Here is a 16,531-nt window from a genome sequence, read left to right as displayed (position 1 = left end):
CGGTGGGATACTGACTTGGTTGCAGCTACTCACTAGTAATTCAACGCAATACACTAAACCTACACCAGGAGTTTTCTCCTTGCGGCCCTCCTAATTTACATTTTTGTTTTTTCTAAATTTATTTCTGGTGGTGGGTGGAGGTTAACCTCAGATCACTTCGTGGTTTTCTCCTGCGAGTAATTACATTCCATGGCAAAGATGGAGGTGAATCTTAAGGAGCTGGAAGCCAATACTGTGGCCCAACTCAGGGATTGGTGTCAGCAGAAAGGGGTATTTTTTAACAAAGGTGCCAAGAAAGGAGAGTTGCTGACAAGCATAAGGGCATGGGTGGAAGCTCGTTTGAGGGAGGAACCAGAAACTGAAGTGGGTGAGGGGGACACTGTTACTGAGGCTGCATCGCTGAACCAAGTGGGGAGAGGGAATCTTCTGACAGGTCCCAGGATACCTTCAAGGGCAAGCAGCAGCGTCTCAGACAGGGGTTTAACCGAAGCCGAGCTAGAAGATAGGAGGGAGGAGAGGAGAATGAGGCTGGAGTTAGCTAGGATGGATATGCAAAGGGAGGAAAGGAGGTTAGCTCATGAGCGAACCCTCAAGGAGATGGACCTACAGGTCCTAATACAAAGGCCTCCCACTCCAGACAATGGTGGCAGCGAAAAGAAAGTAGACACCAGGGAATCTAGACCCTACCTACCCAAAGATGTCATTGCTAGTTACACCCCAGGTGATGACATTGCCAAATGGTTGGCCGCTTATGAGGTTTCTTTAAGGGCTCACGGGATCCTGGAAACTCATTGGGGAGGTGGGCTGTATAAATACATGCCACCTGCTGGCAGAGACACCTTGTTGGCTCTGGAGCAGGATGAGCAAACCCACTACCCTGCCATGAAGGTGGCACTGGTGAAAAAGTTTGGACTTACCCCTGAAAGGTACAGACAAAAATTCAGGGGAAGTCACAAAATGAGTACCCAGAATTGGGTAGACTTTTTAGACTACGCCAAGAAAGCTTTAGAGGGTTGGGTCAAGGGCAGCGAGGTAAAGGACTATGAGGGGCTGTACAATCTATTTTTGAAAGAACACCTCCTCGAGAAATGTTTTCCCGAGTTGCGCCAACACCTGGTGGACAGCAAGCTGACCGATCCCCGGAAGCTTGCAGAGGAGGCGGACACTTGGGCAAGTACCCGGGTGTCCTCCAAGGGGACTGGAGGGGATTCTCAAAAAGCCGGACAGGGCGCCCCCCAGAAGAAAGAGGGAGGAGATAAAAAGAAGGAGTTCTCCAAAGGTCCCCAAAATAATTTCCAAGGTAAGGGAGCAGGTTTCACCCCTAGGGCAAACCCGCCCAGAAACCCTAATCCTGGCCAAAGCCAGCAGCCAAGGGTTCCCCACTGTTTTGAATGTGGTGGTGTTGGACATTATAAGGGAGATGTCAGATGCCCAAAGAGACCACCCCCTCCCACCGGAGGAAAGTCACCGGGAGTAGCTAGTGTAGCGCTCGGGGAGGAGTTGCCCTTAGATAAGGGGGGTGAGTGGGCGGGTGTCACCTTAGTGTCCCTGGGAGAGCGGGAGATGGTACCAAAGATCCAGGTGCCCCCAAATACTACAAAGTATGGGCAATGGGTTACCATCAATGGCCAAAGAGGGGAGGCTCTGAGAGATACAGGAGCCAGTATGACTATGGTGAGAAGTCAACTGGTGTCTCCAGAGCAGGTTGTTCCTAATGTACTCCACCCCGCCGCGATGGCTGACGGCAGAATGGGCCACTATCCAGTGGCTGAGGTTCCCTTTGAGTGGGAAGGGGTTGCAGGTTCACTTCGAGTTGCCGTAAGCCCTGCCGTGCCAGTTGATTGTCTGTTGGGGAATGACATGGAGCACAACACTTGGAGAGAGGTGGAATACCGGACGCATTCTGCGATGCTGGGTACACCTGACTGGGCCTGTGTAAGCACACGGTCTGCGACTGCCCGGAGAGGGAGTTCGCCTGGGTTGGAGCCTGGAACAATGGCCCAACCCGCTGCCAAAAAGGGTCAGAAACGGAGACAGGGACAGCCTGCTTCGGCTTCCACGCCCCATGTGACAGATCGGCCACCTGCAGTGGTAGGCCAGGAGTCCGTGGAGGGGGAAGTAGACTCTCTGGAGGATTTACCCATCCCTGCTGAATGGCATGTGGAGGGAGGTCCTACCAGAGAGGAATTCTGTAAGGGGCAGAGGGAGTGCCCTACCCTTGAGGGACTGAGGCGTCAGGCTGAAGCCCAGGCAGCAGGTGATGCTACGGGACACCACCATATTTACTGGGAGGATGGCCTCCTCTACAGTGAACCCAAGATACCTCTACCTGGCTCATCAAGAGCCTTGGTGGTCCCGCAGCAATACCGAGCCTTTCTGCTGGAATTGGCTCATGCGATACCACTGGCAGGACACTTAGGCCAGGACAAGACCTTTGCACGGCTTGTCCTCCACTTTTACTGGCCTCAGATGAAAGTGGCGTCCAACACATACTGTAGGACATGTGTATCCTGCCAGGCCAGTGGGAAGACAGGGGTGAAGCTAAAGGCTCCCCTGGAACCACTTCCTGTCGTTAGCACCCCCTTTGAAAGGGTGGGCATCGACATTGTAGGGACATTAGATCCACCAACAACAGCTGGTCACAGGTTCATCCTGGTTCTGGTGGATCATGCCACACGGTACCCAGAGGCCATCCCTCGGAGGACTGTTACTGCACCTGTGGTAGCTAGGGCCCTGATGGGAATCTTTACTAGGGTAGGATTCCCGAAGGAGGTTGTGTCTGACAGGGGGACTAACTTCCTGTCTGCTTACATGCGGACCATGTGGAAGGAGTGTGGGGTGACCTACCGGTTCACCACTCCCTATCACCCCCAGTCCAATGGACTGGTTGAGAGGTTCAATAAGACCCTGAAGGGCATGATAAGAAGTCTGCCAGAGAGCTTACGGAGGAAGTGGGACGTCCTCCTACCTTGCTTACTGTTCTCCTACAGAGAGGTGCCACAGAAAGGAGTGGGCTTCAGCCCATTCGAATTGTTGTATGGGCACCCGGTGCGTGGGCCTCTCAGCCTGGTGAAGGAAGGATGGGAGAAGTCTCCCAGAAAACCTCCCCAGGATGTGGTGAGCTACATGTTGGCCTTCAGAAGCCAGATGGCCAAGTTGTGGAAGCAGGCTGCTGACAACTTGGAGGCCAGTCAGGCAGTCATGAAGGAATGGTATGACCAAAATGCTCACCCGGTGGAGTTGGAGCCTGGCCAGAAAGTCTGGGTGATGGAACCTGGAGAGCTAAGTGCCCTTCAGGATCGTTGGACAGGCCCATTTGAGGTGTTGGAGAAAAAGGGTAAGGCCACTTACTTGGTGGATCTTAAGACCCCGCGGCAGCCCCTACGGGTGCTGCATGCCAATCGCCTCAAACCCCACCATGAGAGGCCAGAGGTCATCCTGATGTTGGTGACTGATGGTGCTGAGGAAGCAGAAAGCGAGCCTCTCCCAGACCTCTTTTCATGTCAAGAGAAGGATGGGTCGGTGGAGGGAGTGATTCTCTCCCCGTCTCTCACTCCTGAGCAACGAGAGGACTGCCGACAGGTATTGGGGCAGTACTCTTCACTGTTTTCCCTTGTCCCAGGAAGAACCCACCTGTGTACCCATGATGTGGACACAGGAGACAGCCCCCCAGTGAAATCCAAGACCTATAGGCTGTCGGACAAGGTGAAGGCTAGCATCCATGGCGAAGTTGCCAAGATGTTGGAGCTAGGAGTGATAGAACCGTCCAGCAGCCCTTGGTCCAGTCCGGTGGTGCTAGTCCCAAAAGCCGCCCCACCGGGCACCACACCAGAACTGAGGTTCTGTGTGGATTACCGAGGACTGAACTCAGTTACCAAAACTGATGCTCATCCAATCCCCAGGGCGGATGAGTTAATTGACCGGCTAGGAGCTGCCCAATACCTCAGTACCTTTGACCTCACTTCAGGGTACTGGCAGATCTCCTTGACAGATGGAGCAAGGGAAAGGTCAGCCTTTTCCACGCCCGAGGGACACTTCCAGTTCTGTGTGATGCCCTTTGGTCTCAAGAACGCTCCTGCCACATTTCAGCGACTGGTGAACCAGGTCCTCTCTGGAATGGAGGGTTTCTCGGCTGCTTACCTGGATGACATTGCTGTCTTCAGTTGCAGTTGGGAGGACCACTTGCAACATTTGCAAGCAGTTCTCCAGGCGCTGAAACAAGCTGGATTGACCATCAAAGCCAGCAAATGCCAGATTGGGCAGGGGTCGGTTGTGTACCTTGGACACTTGGTGGGTAGGGGGTCAGTGCAGCCCCTGCAGGCAAAAATTTAGGCAATCATGGCCTGGGAACCCCCCAAGACACAAACTGAGGTCCGAGCTTTTCTGGGCCTCACAGGTTACTACCGTCGCTTTGTGAAGGGGTATGGCACTATTGTAGCGCCCCTCACAGAGCTCACCTCTAGGAAACAACCTCGACGGGTAGTTTGGACAAAGGCTTGTCAGCAAGCCTTTGAAAAGTTGAAGCAGGCAATGTGTGAAGCACCGGTCCTGAAGGCTCCCGATTTCTCCAAGGAGTTCATTGTTCAAACAGATGCATCTGAACATGGCATTGGGGCAGTGTTATCGCAACTAAATGAAGAGGGCCTGGATCAGCCTGTAGTCTTCCTATCCAGGAGACTGCTTCCCCGGGAACAGAAGTGGAGTGCAATTGAGAGGGAAGCTTTTGCGGTGGTGTGGGCTCTGAAGAAGCTGCGGCCATACCTCTTTGGCTCGCACTTCCTGGTTCAGACTGACCACCGCCCCCTTCGTTGGCTGATGCAAATGAAGGGGGAAAATCCCAAGCTGTTGAGGTGGTCCATCTCCCTACAGGGAATGGACTTCCGGGTGGAACACCGGCCTGGAGTGGACCACGCCAATGCAGACGGTCTCTCCAGGTATTTCCGCCTTAGTGAAGAGGACTCCCAAGGGGTTGGGTAGTTCTCCCCACTTTCAGCTGGGGGGGACGCGTGTTAGACCTGTCTGGATTTTTTTGCGCAGTCCCTCCTCATTATTCTTTATTTTGTCCCCTTTTTGCCCCTCATACCTTTAATATTTTTCTGTCTACTATTTTTTATAGGTGTTGGTCAAGGGGATAGGTGTTCTTTCTCCCCTGCATAGTCTTCTACCTCAGGCCCAGAGGCCTGTTCTGACAGGAAAGTTGGCACCACCTAAAATGGTGGCCACCAACTGCCCCAACTGTCGCACCTAGAACTTGGCCATATCTTAACATAGGGCATTCCAGAACCTTCTGGTCCATTCTGGACCACTGAAGGGCAGCCTATAAAAGGCGGAATGCGGGGCAGCCATTTTGTCTACCTGTGAGAGTCAGCTGGAGGACAGGCTATCCTGGCAGGTGGGAGGAGACTAGTGTGAGGGTTGAACTCCTGGACTGGGAAGTAGCCCAATAATTCCACTTCTCTATTTCTCCTGTGGGATCCTTGTCCTGTCCCCGCTGTGGAAGTTTAAGGGAGACCCTGGGCGCCTGACTGACCCCTAGCTTCAAAATAGTAGGGTGTAGGTAGGGTAAGGAGACTGCAGCGCAGTGGAGCGCAGTCCTCTGCCCAGCATTGGAAACTGAACTGAGAGGGTTCCTATTAACTGTCCAGTGAAGAGGGCTGGGGTCCTAGTGAGGAGAAAGCGCCCTGAGGCTTCATTCTGAGGAAGCTCCTTTGATCCCCCCCTTTTCCTGTTGATAACAAGAAGATAACTGTTGTCCTGGGTGGCGCTGGGCACCTCTTACCTGGGTCAGAACTGGCAGGGAGCCGACCCTGTGTTGATGGACCAGTGGTTGGAGACTGGTAGAGGATTCCCTTGAGCCTGGGCAGCCTTGTGAGGCCAGCGCCGAAAACGGTACCCCGGGGGCACCTGTCGCGCTTGGTGTCGGTGTCCGGTGAATCCAGGGATAAGTGAGAGCGCAGTGCTCCTTCCCGGTGCCAGCGCGCTAATTCCCCCATGAATTGTGGGACTGTGGTGAGAGAAGGGGCCGAGGATTAAGCAGGCCCGGAGCGGAGTCGCTTTTCCCCCGCGCATGCGCAGTGGAGGCCGGGGGTGTGGAAATTGACGTCGTCACTCTCGGCTGAGGAGCGCTGTGAGGAGGCGGCTTCGGCGAGTGATTGCGTCTGACCTGCGCGCCGAGGGACAGATCCGTGTGTGAGGAGCAGCCTGTCAAGCGGCTGATGCGCTGTGTGTAGCGCTCCGGTTCTGTTCTCTCCGGAGGCGGAGAGGCCGAGTGTGTGTGGAGAGAAGCGGTCCCAAGGTACAGGGGGTGGGCGGAAGATCCGTCTGCCGGCCCCCTTCTCAAGTAAGCAGGGAGGAGTGTGGGGTAGCGTGGGAGAGCTGGTCAGGCCTCCTACGCGTTCAGCGTCTTCCCTACACTGTCCATAATTAAGAAAAAGAGGAGGAGAGCCTGGAAACGAAAGGCTTAACAATTAAAATACTGGCTGACTCAAGAAGCCTGATCACCAGTGGGGGTTCCAGGAGCATAAAGTCAATATAAAACCCTTGGCTCTTGATATCTTATGACAGTTTGCCCCCCCTTCTTCTACTGGAGTTGAGTTCTTGAATAATCCCAGAAAACTTGCTGTTGGCTATGTAAAGTTGGTATATTTGAATCCTCAGAGTTATGTAGTAAGAAGAAGGAGGGACTATTGATGCTGTGGGTGACAGATATAGTGCACTGCAAAGTACCCACATATAGTTGCTTCTGGAGTATAACCAAATGCACTGTTGAAGTTTAATTTACATTAACAGGTCTGAGAGTGTCAAAATTGATTAAATGACAAATGTACTGTTTTGTTAAAACTACTTGGTAAATTGCTCAGCCGGTTAAAAGTGGTTGCTATTACTGAGACAACTTGAAATGTAATAAGTGGTATATTTTGAAAACAGAGAGTACATTATTGGTGTAGCGTTATTTTTGTGTGATATTGCGTGGATTTACTTTTGGGTGGTCTGCAACCTTAACACTGTGCCTCTGAAATGCATGCCTTGCCCTAGGCCAGGCTACCCAGTTCCAACAATGGTTTTCTCAGAAAATGCCATGTATCCTGTCCTTTCCTCCTTCCCTCATGCTTTTATTCGTTTGCTTTTCCCCATGATTTTCATTCTTTTCCTATCCCCCCTTCCTAAAACTTCCCCTAGGGTTCTTCTCCTATCATACCCCCTTAGGCATTCTAGTTCCTGCACTGCTAATGGAGTGGAGATCTGCCAGTGAGAATGGCATCATTTTTTTCAGATTGCAGAGATGATGTTGAACAAAGAAAAGGGTCTAATTTTTCCTACATATCTGCATAAAATATGGCTTTTCACTACACTCATTAGCAGTGGTGGCTCCTCCACTAAAGGGGGGAGCATCACTCCACTGCTCAAAAGGAAAAATAAAATGATAATAACGTATCGTTATAATTTTATTTTTCAAATTGAGTCAGTGGCTCTCGGGGCAGGGCTCGCCGGATCAGAGAGAGGAGTGGTTTATATTCCTTAAACGCGCATGACTGCTTGGCCGGCCCTCTAGGGCCGGCCAAGCAGTCCTGCACACTTTGCATCTTCCCCAACAAGCTTGCTTTAGACAGCCTGGTGAGGAACATGCAAAGCCTCCCATTCCCCATCAGAGCTCCACAGCGCTCAGACCTATCACAACGCTGCATTGCAGCATTGTGATAGGCTATGGGGAGCCTGGGAGCCCGGTTGCTTCCTGTTGCCAGCGGGGACAAGAAGAAGAGGACAGAGGAAGGAGAAGGCAGCTGACCGGCCCAGATAAATCTTTTTGTTTCTTTGCCCCCCCACCGTCCCGCTCCCCACTCCCATCCGGTAGCAGCCACTAGTGCTTCTTAGATACATTTTTGATAGTAAAGGAAACATGATTGGATCAATAAATGAGAATATGATTTGTTTTCACCGAAAACTGTTGGAACACTTTTACCTCTGCACATCCCATTGGTAAATTAGTATTGAAAGATATATCTAAAATCATGACTAGAAGGGTTACAAGAGTCATACCATTACACATTCAAATAAGTCACAGTCATGAAGGGGAGTTACGTTAGTGAAAAAAGTGACCTGTGGGTGGCAAGTTGGTCCATTGGAAAAAGTTATATTCTTCTATGTGGATTTCTTGGAGCTTGGTTAAATCAGACAAGAGCTGTTTGATGACAATGCCTTGAATCAGTTTGGAAAGGCCCTTGGAGAATCAGGATTAAATTAATAAAAGCACTTCAGGGGAGAGAAGGCGCCTTGGGACACTTCAGTCACACATGACTTTAAGACCCTCATGTTCAATCAGTCAATCCAGAGTTTGTAAAGCGGAGCTACTTACCAGTGAGGGTCTCAAAGGGCTGGCATGGGAGGGACGGCTCCGTAGGGCGCTGGGTCATCTGAAGAGCCAGGTCTTGATGTCCTTCCTAAACTGGAGTAGCTTGGGGCTTTGCTGGAGGTGAAGGGGGAGGTCGTTCCAGGTCTTGGCTGCGAGGTAGGAGAAGGACTTTCCACCCATTCTTGTCTTGTAGATGCGTGGGACAGTGGCCAGAGAGAGGTCAGCTGATCAGAGGTTTCTCTTGGTTGTGTGGAAGGAGAGGCGGCTGTTTGGGTATTCCAGTCCGATGTTGTGGAGGGCCTTGCATGCGTGCGTCAGGAGATTAAAGGTTATTTTGCTTTCAAGGACATTGAAAGTAGGTCGTTTATAGACATTTTGGGTTTCATAACAAGTGTGGTATGATGGTTGACTCCACTGAAGATTACCAGCACTGGGAGAGCTAGGTTTCCGGTTCTAAGTTCAGGGATAAAGGGATACTTTACTTTGCAGTGGGAGGTCTATGTCTGCTATGCTTTAAAAAAGGTGCCTGGACGCCATTGCAGCAGAGCCACACAGTTGTACTCAGTGCATTATGAAGCTTTGGGCCTGATTTATATATTGGCAGAGAGGGTACACTGTTTAAAAGTAGTCCCCTCCCCCTCCAATATAGTGGTCTGCCCGCTGCATTAACATATTAGGGTTAATCATGATGAAGACCACTTTGTTTCCACTGTTATGAATGCATTCCAATGGCCCTGCCTGGGGAGTATGGGTCATCAGAGAAATGGATACATGTCCTCCCATCCAATTTGGATGGATGGACATGTACTAATTTGTTTACTGTTCCTTACCGCCAGGTAAAACCTGGCAGTAAGGAACAGTAAAATCCCTATAGTACACCTCCCACCATGGGAGAAGAATGCCATGGTGAGGGTACAATTATAATGTTTCTTTTCGAAAAGAAAAATTAAATGCTTTCCGAGTCCCACTGATGCAGCCCTGTAGCATTGACAGGAACTGCTGTCACAGAGGTTCTTGGCAATGCTTGTATAAATGGCCGCCTGCCTGGCAGTCATTTATAAATCTGAGGGAGGGACATTTCTCATTTTAACTGCCATAGAAATCTTTGCTCTCCACTACAGAAAAAAACAACTGAATGAATGTACAACAAAGGTGGTTGGAAAGTAGAACTTTACTCAGTGAAGTGCCTTTGCTTGATTTGCTGTAAATCCGTTGGCTAATTTTCCGGAAGAGGGGGGGGGGGGGGAGGGAATTAGCATTAAAGAAATGTTTCGGGTTTTCTTGAAAGTGTTCAAATGTAGATCTATCTGGGCCATAAACTCTTGAATACGTGGGTGGTTTAGGTAAAGGGTCTGAAAACAATCAAAGCTCTGATGCCAAGCTCCTCTTGAGCCAAACACTGTGCCTAACATGGGATGGGCAGCAATGGGGCTTTGTTTGTAGAACTTGATGGCAGACCAGGCCTTGCACCTAACTGTTGGCTGTGGTATATGAACAAAAACAGAGATACACTGAAGTAAAACAAGAGTAACATACAGTTATGCTTATGAAGTAAAATAAAAAAACACTGATAGTCACCATTGTGGTTAGCACCACATTCAATACTTCACCCAAAAGCCATGCAAACCATAATTCATACACCAAGCGCAACGCTTAGTGTCCCACATAATTTATACCACTGAGTAACAGGCATCTAAAAGCACATCACCATTACATAACAATAAACAGTAACTCATGTATTCAATTTCCCAACATTGATAGTGTTATTGCTGATGTATTAAGTAATCTGAAATGTAAAATTTTTAATAACATTTGGATTTGCATCTGTCACATCAAGAGTATGATATGTGGTGTCTGTTCCCTAAAGCACTATAGAAATGCCCAAAATAATCTGCCCTTAGCATCAATGATATTGTCTGTTGGGTGGATGACATCTCAAAATGTTCAAGTAAACGAAAGTTAACACTTTGGGGCACTGCTACAAGGAAACAGCGCAGCTCAGCGATTCGTCAAATTTTGTAGAACCACTCTGCGTCATGTAAAAAAATGCAGGTATGCAGGGTATTTACAACAGTACAGCACACTCTTGTGTTTTCCCTTGCGCTGTCACTAAAAAAAGTTGCCTAGCACCAATGCAGACACCCTTGAGCCATAGTGCAAGGGTGCCTGCATTGCCGGGCATAATTGTTTATGTGCAGGAGACAATCAACAACAGACAATCAACAATGGTGATTTTCTACTTTTCTATGTGCGACATTCAGCAGCACACATATAAGTAGCCAATCCTCCTACACATAAACAATTATTAAATGAATTTTGCTCTTTCTACTTGTGCTGCAAAATGCAGCACACATAAAAACATAAACAAGCAGAAATATGGGTATTTCTCTTCATTTCACCAATCTAATGCCTGCTTTTTCATGGCATTAGTTGTTGGCGCTGCCTCAGATGTACAGATCCTTGTACATCTGGGGCAGCGTCAAAAAGCAATGGGTGTTGCAGTGGAACACAAACAGCAACACCCATTGCACGCCCCTGTCACACAGAAAACTATATGAAAGGGTACCATATTTACAAAGCAGCGTTAAGCCAAGCAAAGTGGCTTAACAGTACTTTGTAAATATAGTGCAGGGCATTGCGCCACTGGAACGTTGTAAAAAGTGACATGCGGGGGGCAGAGCTAGCTACGCCTGAAGATTTCGGCGCCTTGAGCGAGCTCCTTCAGCTGTGAACACTAATCCTTCATATATCCTGCGTCCTCAGCCAGCAGTTTCCTTAATACATATGGATTAACATATCGGAAGATCAGCGCCTCCAGTAGAACCTACTTTGGTCCAAAATGATGGGATAACTAAGCTGTTTGCATTGCCTGGAGCTGCGCTGACGAGGTGAGGCCCAGAGCACACACGTGGTGCACAAAGACGAGGTGCGAAGGACCCGACCAGCGCCGCTCCTCTGCGAGACTCCATACCGCGACCCTGAGCGGGAATCTCCTGACCGTGCTCCCTGCCCCCATGGGGAACGATAACACACCCGACGTACCCCGGCTGATGCGAAGCCAGGGCCCTGTTGAGCGCAGCAGCTTACACCTACGCAGGGAGCCTGGGGCACCTCGGCAGTGACGCTGACTGCGAGGCGAGACGCCGATACTACAGACTGGTGCACAGCATTCGGAGAAGAGGTGCAGCCTTTGATACTGATGCCCGCTGCGGACAGAAACAACCTGCAGCCTCTACAACAATGGTAAGGTGCCTGAGACCTGTAACAGGACACAGCACGCATTGCCAATTACAGGAGCTGGGCAGAGGAGCCTAGCCGCGCGATTGCAGTTCGAGTGCCAAATATGCAATAGCTGGCACCAAGACGTACATTCCCTGAGCGGCACCTGGAGAGGAATACCCTCGCTTCAGGAAAAAGAACCAAACACCTTACCAGGCTGCGGTGACCCTGCGGTAGTCTGAATAGCGCTCCCCAGTTGTGGGAAAAAATGACACCAATGAGCTCCTGGACAGGCAGAACTAATAACTGTGATACACAAACCATAATCCCTGCAACTGCTACCACCTGGGTAGCAGGAAATTAAATTGAGTACCAGCAGGGGGGACAAAAGAGGTTCCTCACACAGTGACCCAACCTGCGTCTAAACCCAGAGTCAACTGGTATTGACACTGGGGTATATTGTGTGGACCTAAGGGCAGATGTGAGTACAAAATAGAAAGTCTGTATCAGTGGGATTACACAGATAACAGGAGTGGCGCACTACTAACCAGTCACAGAGTGTCCTGGGCACAAATCATAGAGCGGGCAGCATAATCCAGCCACTTCATATACAACCGAGAACTGAGCTGCAAAACAGTAGACAAAAAAGGCCTCAACAACATATATACCTCCACTTAACAGCCGGTGGAGACCACCATTTTTCTAGGTGTGCAACGGGAAAAACGTATAGAACGCAACCCAAGCTCAATTTTTAACATAAAAAAACACTGGGGATGCCCTCAGATGACCGGATGCCACAGACGCGGCCACAACTACCCCAGATACTGAAATAAGTGGTGATTTAAAACTATTTTTGACAGCCATGCTTACTACTCTATCAAATATAGATGGCAAAATAGATGCGTTGACGTACAGAGTAGACCGCATGTCGGAACGCCTGGACAAAAAGTCAGAAAGAATTGACATGGTGGAGCAAATGGTATCAGAAACAGAAGATATAAAACAACAGCTTGGCGTCAATCAAGGCAAAATGGAAAAAACCCTAACAGCCCTTCAGGCAAAGACTGAAGATTTAGAGGCACTCTCACGCCACAACAACCTGAGAATAATGGGAATAGCGGAGTCAACAAATACAGGGGTCATGGAATGCTACATAGAAAACATGCTAAGAGACCTCCTGGGCAGAGAGACCTTCTCAGAAGTCTTCATAGTAGAGCGAGCACACAGATCCCTGGCCCCCCCATGCACCACCGGGGGCCAGACCAAGGCCTATCATTGCAAAAGTACTAAACTACAGGTACTGTGACGCAGTATTGCACAAGGCTCGTGAACTGGGGAGTCTGAGGCATGAAGGAATGGAAATATCCATTTACCCTGATTTCACATCCCACGTCCAGGAGGCAAGGAAGACATTTTTGGCGGTAAATGCTCTACCCTGCTCACCTTAAAATCACAGATGAGGGCAAGACCAGAATCTTCAATGACCCTAAGGCTGTACTACGATACTTGCAAAAAGAAGCTCCCAGACACCACGGCAATGATCCCCTCGAGGCGCCCCAGATGAACAAGATCAAACTGCAGAAACTGAAGAATAAGACTGAATCCCAAACTGTGATGACTGGAGATTACCAAGAAAGAAGACTATCACAGAAATGGAAAACTGGCAAAAGCAGATAAGTGATACTGTACTTGATGGCAGAATAATTGTAACGTTAGAACCATAACTCATAGACATTGTTGGCATATACACGAACTCATGTTATACTATGTCTAAATCACTGAACGAACTGCCATCTGATTCAAAATACTTTGAAGGATCGACACAAATGTATATTACAACAAGAGGCCCCCCATGTCCCTCCCCACCGTGGTACCCGGCTGGCAGCTCCCACCAACATGTGTGCACCACACCAAGTTCTTGTTTCATTTGGGGAAATAGCTGAGCCCATACAACAATGTAAATGTTCATTCAGAAATCATAATACATAGATGTTTCTATGACACCAAACACTAGATCCCTGACGTTCATGACTTGGAACGTGCGAGGCCTTAATATTCTGCAAAAAAAAGGAAAGTTCGGACCGGCATAAGGTGGATATAGCTTGTATTCAAGAAACCCATCTCACTCCCTCCTCAGGGGGCAGAGTGGGCAGCCACTGGGCGTCATACCGAATATCCTCTTCCTATTCCACATACTCTAGGGGAGTACTAATCCTAATTAAGCGTGGTATCCCATTCACACTGCTCAGTTCAGCCACTGATGATCAAGGGCGCTACACCATAATCCAAGGCAACTTTGGAGGTACTATCTTGCCCCTAGTAAACACCTATGGTCCTAATATCGACGATAAGGCATTTTTTTGCACAAATTTGGGCCAATCTACGAACCCTATCATCAGCAGCGCTTCTATGGGGAGGCGACTTTAATGCATTCATAGATCCCACAGTGGATAGATCCACATGCAATGATAAATACGGGAAGCAGGCTGATAAAGTGCTTAAAGAAGGCATGGTGGAATGGGAGATGGTAGATATATGGTGCTTACATCACTAAGGACAAAGGGAGCGAACCTGCGTCTCCCCAACACATAACACATGGTCTAGAATAGACTACTGGATAACAACCCGAGAAGTTAGCACATGGACAGTATCTATAGAACACATGCCCAAACACTATCTGACCACGCACCAGTTCACCCAGCAATAGCACTCCCCACACATACTCCAAGACCGTTCACATGTCGCCTTAAGCCGACCGCAATACTAGGCCAGGTGTTTAGGACAGAGCTACGGCAGGCGATCGCAGACTACTTTGAGCATTAAGTAGGAACAGTGAATAGTGCTAGAATTCTGTGGGAGGCTTTTAAAGTTACAATCCAAGGATTCTGTATATGCAAACCGCGGGGATACTGAAGCATATTCAGCAACAGCTGACTAAGGTAGAAAAAGAAATTAGAATCAGAATATGCACAAATGTTCAACCCCACGCTACTCACAGAAATCAGGAGCAAACTGAACACGTACCATAACTTTGCAGATAGTGAGGTGAAATATATCTCATGCAGATACACAGCACGAAGCTATGGGAAGGGGGGATGACCAGGCTGTGCACTAGCCAGTAGAATACGCCAGAATGCACCTCATATAACACAAATCCTAGACATGCAAGACATGCCAAAATATGATACCCCATCCATTATTGGATGTTTGTCAGGATACTACACACGGTTATACTCTACTATGACGACCACGTCTATAACAGAGATAGACAAATACTTAGATGACATTGCCTTGGCCTGGCTCTCTGATGAGCACAGAGAAAATTTCAGTCATCCCATAAATGAAGATGAGCTAAAAGAGGTGGTCAGTTCAGTTCCAAACAATAAAGCCCTAGGGCTGGACGGCATACCGGGGGAATTCTATAAAGAATACAGAGATCTAATAATACCCCACTTGACAGTGATGTACTCTGAAGTGTACGAAGAGGATATATTACCAACCTTATTGCAGGAAGCATAGTTACTTACGCTCCTTAAGCCAGACAAAGATCCTACCAGGTGCGATTCATATTGCCCACTGTCATTGATAAACATTTACAAAATGTTGGTAAAAAGTATTGCACTAAGGCTACAACCCCTAATGCAAAAGTGAGTCTTAACGGACCAGTCCGGATTCATTAGAACGCGGTCAACGCACAACTTGCGGACCATCTTTGTAATGTTTCATCAACTAAATCCAGAGTTGCCAGCAGCTGCTGCTCTAGTAGACACAGGGAAATCTTTTGACTCCGTAGAGGTCTCGGTATTGCGCCGGATGGGGTTCCTTGAACCATTCCTGCGCTGGATATAACTCCTATACATGGAACCGTGTGCAAGACTACGGGTCAATGGAAATACATCTGATCTTATCAACATATACAGAGGGGCGAGGCAGGGATGCCCACTCTCACCGCTGTTATTCACTCTAGCACTCGAACCATTAGCATGCAAAATCAGGCAAAAAAATGCATATATAGCCTTGCAATACCAACTGTGACCTGTGAGCATACCGCTCTATGCTGACGATATGGTCTTATATACACGACACCCGGCAGAAAACTTAAATAAATTAATCAGAGAATATATTCGCTTTGAACATCATTAAGGCCTCAGTATAAACTGGACTAAATCCATGGTGATTCCTCTGACCCCCGCTACACAACAACCCCCGCTAGATGACCCCTTACAATGGCAAACTGAACCGGTAAAGTATCTAGGGATATGGGTTCCCCGAGACACGAAGTTAGTCATCTGTGAAAATTATGGCAAAGCCCTTACAAAGTTAGAAGGCCAAATAGACAGGTGGATCAGGCTACCACTATTGTTAGCCGACAGAATAGCAGTGCAGAAGATAGTGGTACTTCCACGATTTCTTTACTTATCCCCAAATATACTGGTGCGGCTCACACAACAGTTTTTTAGAAAACTGCGTACCTCCATGACCAAGCTAACATGGGCGGGAAAGCAGACAAGAGTAGGATGGAAAGAAATGACTAGACCATACACACAAGGGGGCTTCGGAGCACCGGATCAACAACGTTATTATTATTCTGCTCAAGCACAGCATGCACCTTATTGGTTACACCCACATGCACATATACCTCACATAGCGGTAGAATACGAGAGTGTGCACCCAACTCCTCTGGTCACTTATCTGCAGGAACCAAAACAAAACACCCTGAAAGCAGAAATGAACCCTGTCTGCTGCACATCAATAGCATGGCACATGCTGGCGAAGCAAGCAAACAAACGTCTAACATATGCACGAGCGCTGTCTCTGCGACATCACCCACACATGATTGTGATACACAAAAAAAACTGCTGCAATTGCTAGGTGACATGGGCCTACGCGTAAAGGGGTACATATTCCCTGGCGGTCAATTCATATCCCAAAACTACGCTTCGCTAACAGCACACCGCGCAC

The sequence above is a fragment of the Lissotriton helveticus genome, chromosome 11 (genome assembly GCF_964261635.1).
Source record: "Lissotriton helveticus chromosome 11, aLisHel1.1, whole genome shotgun sequence".
NCBI classification, from domain to species: domain Eukaryota; kingdom Metazoa; phylum Chordata; class Amphibia; order Caudata; family Salamandridae; genus Lissotriton; species Lissotriton helveticus.
Note: the sequence above shows the minus strand (reverse complement) of the source record.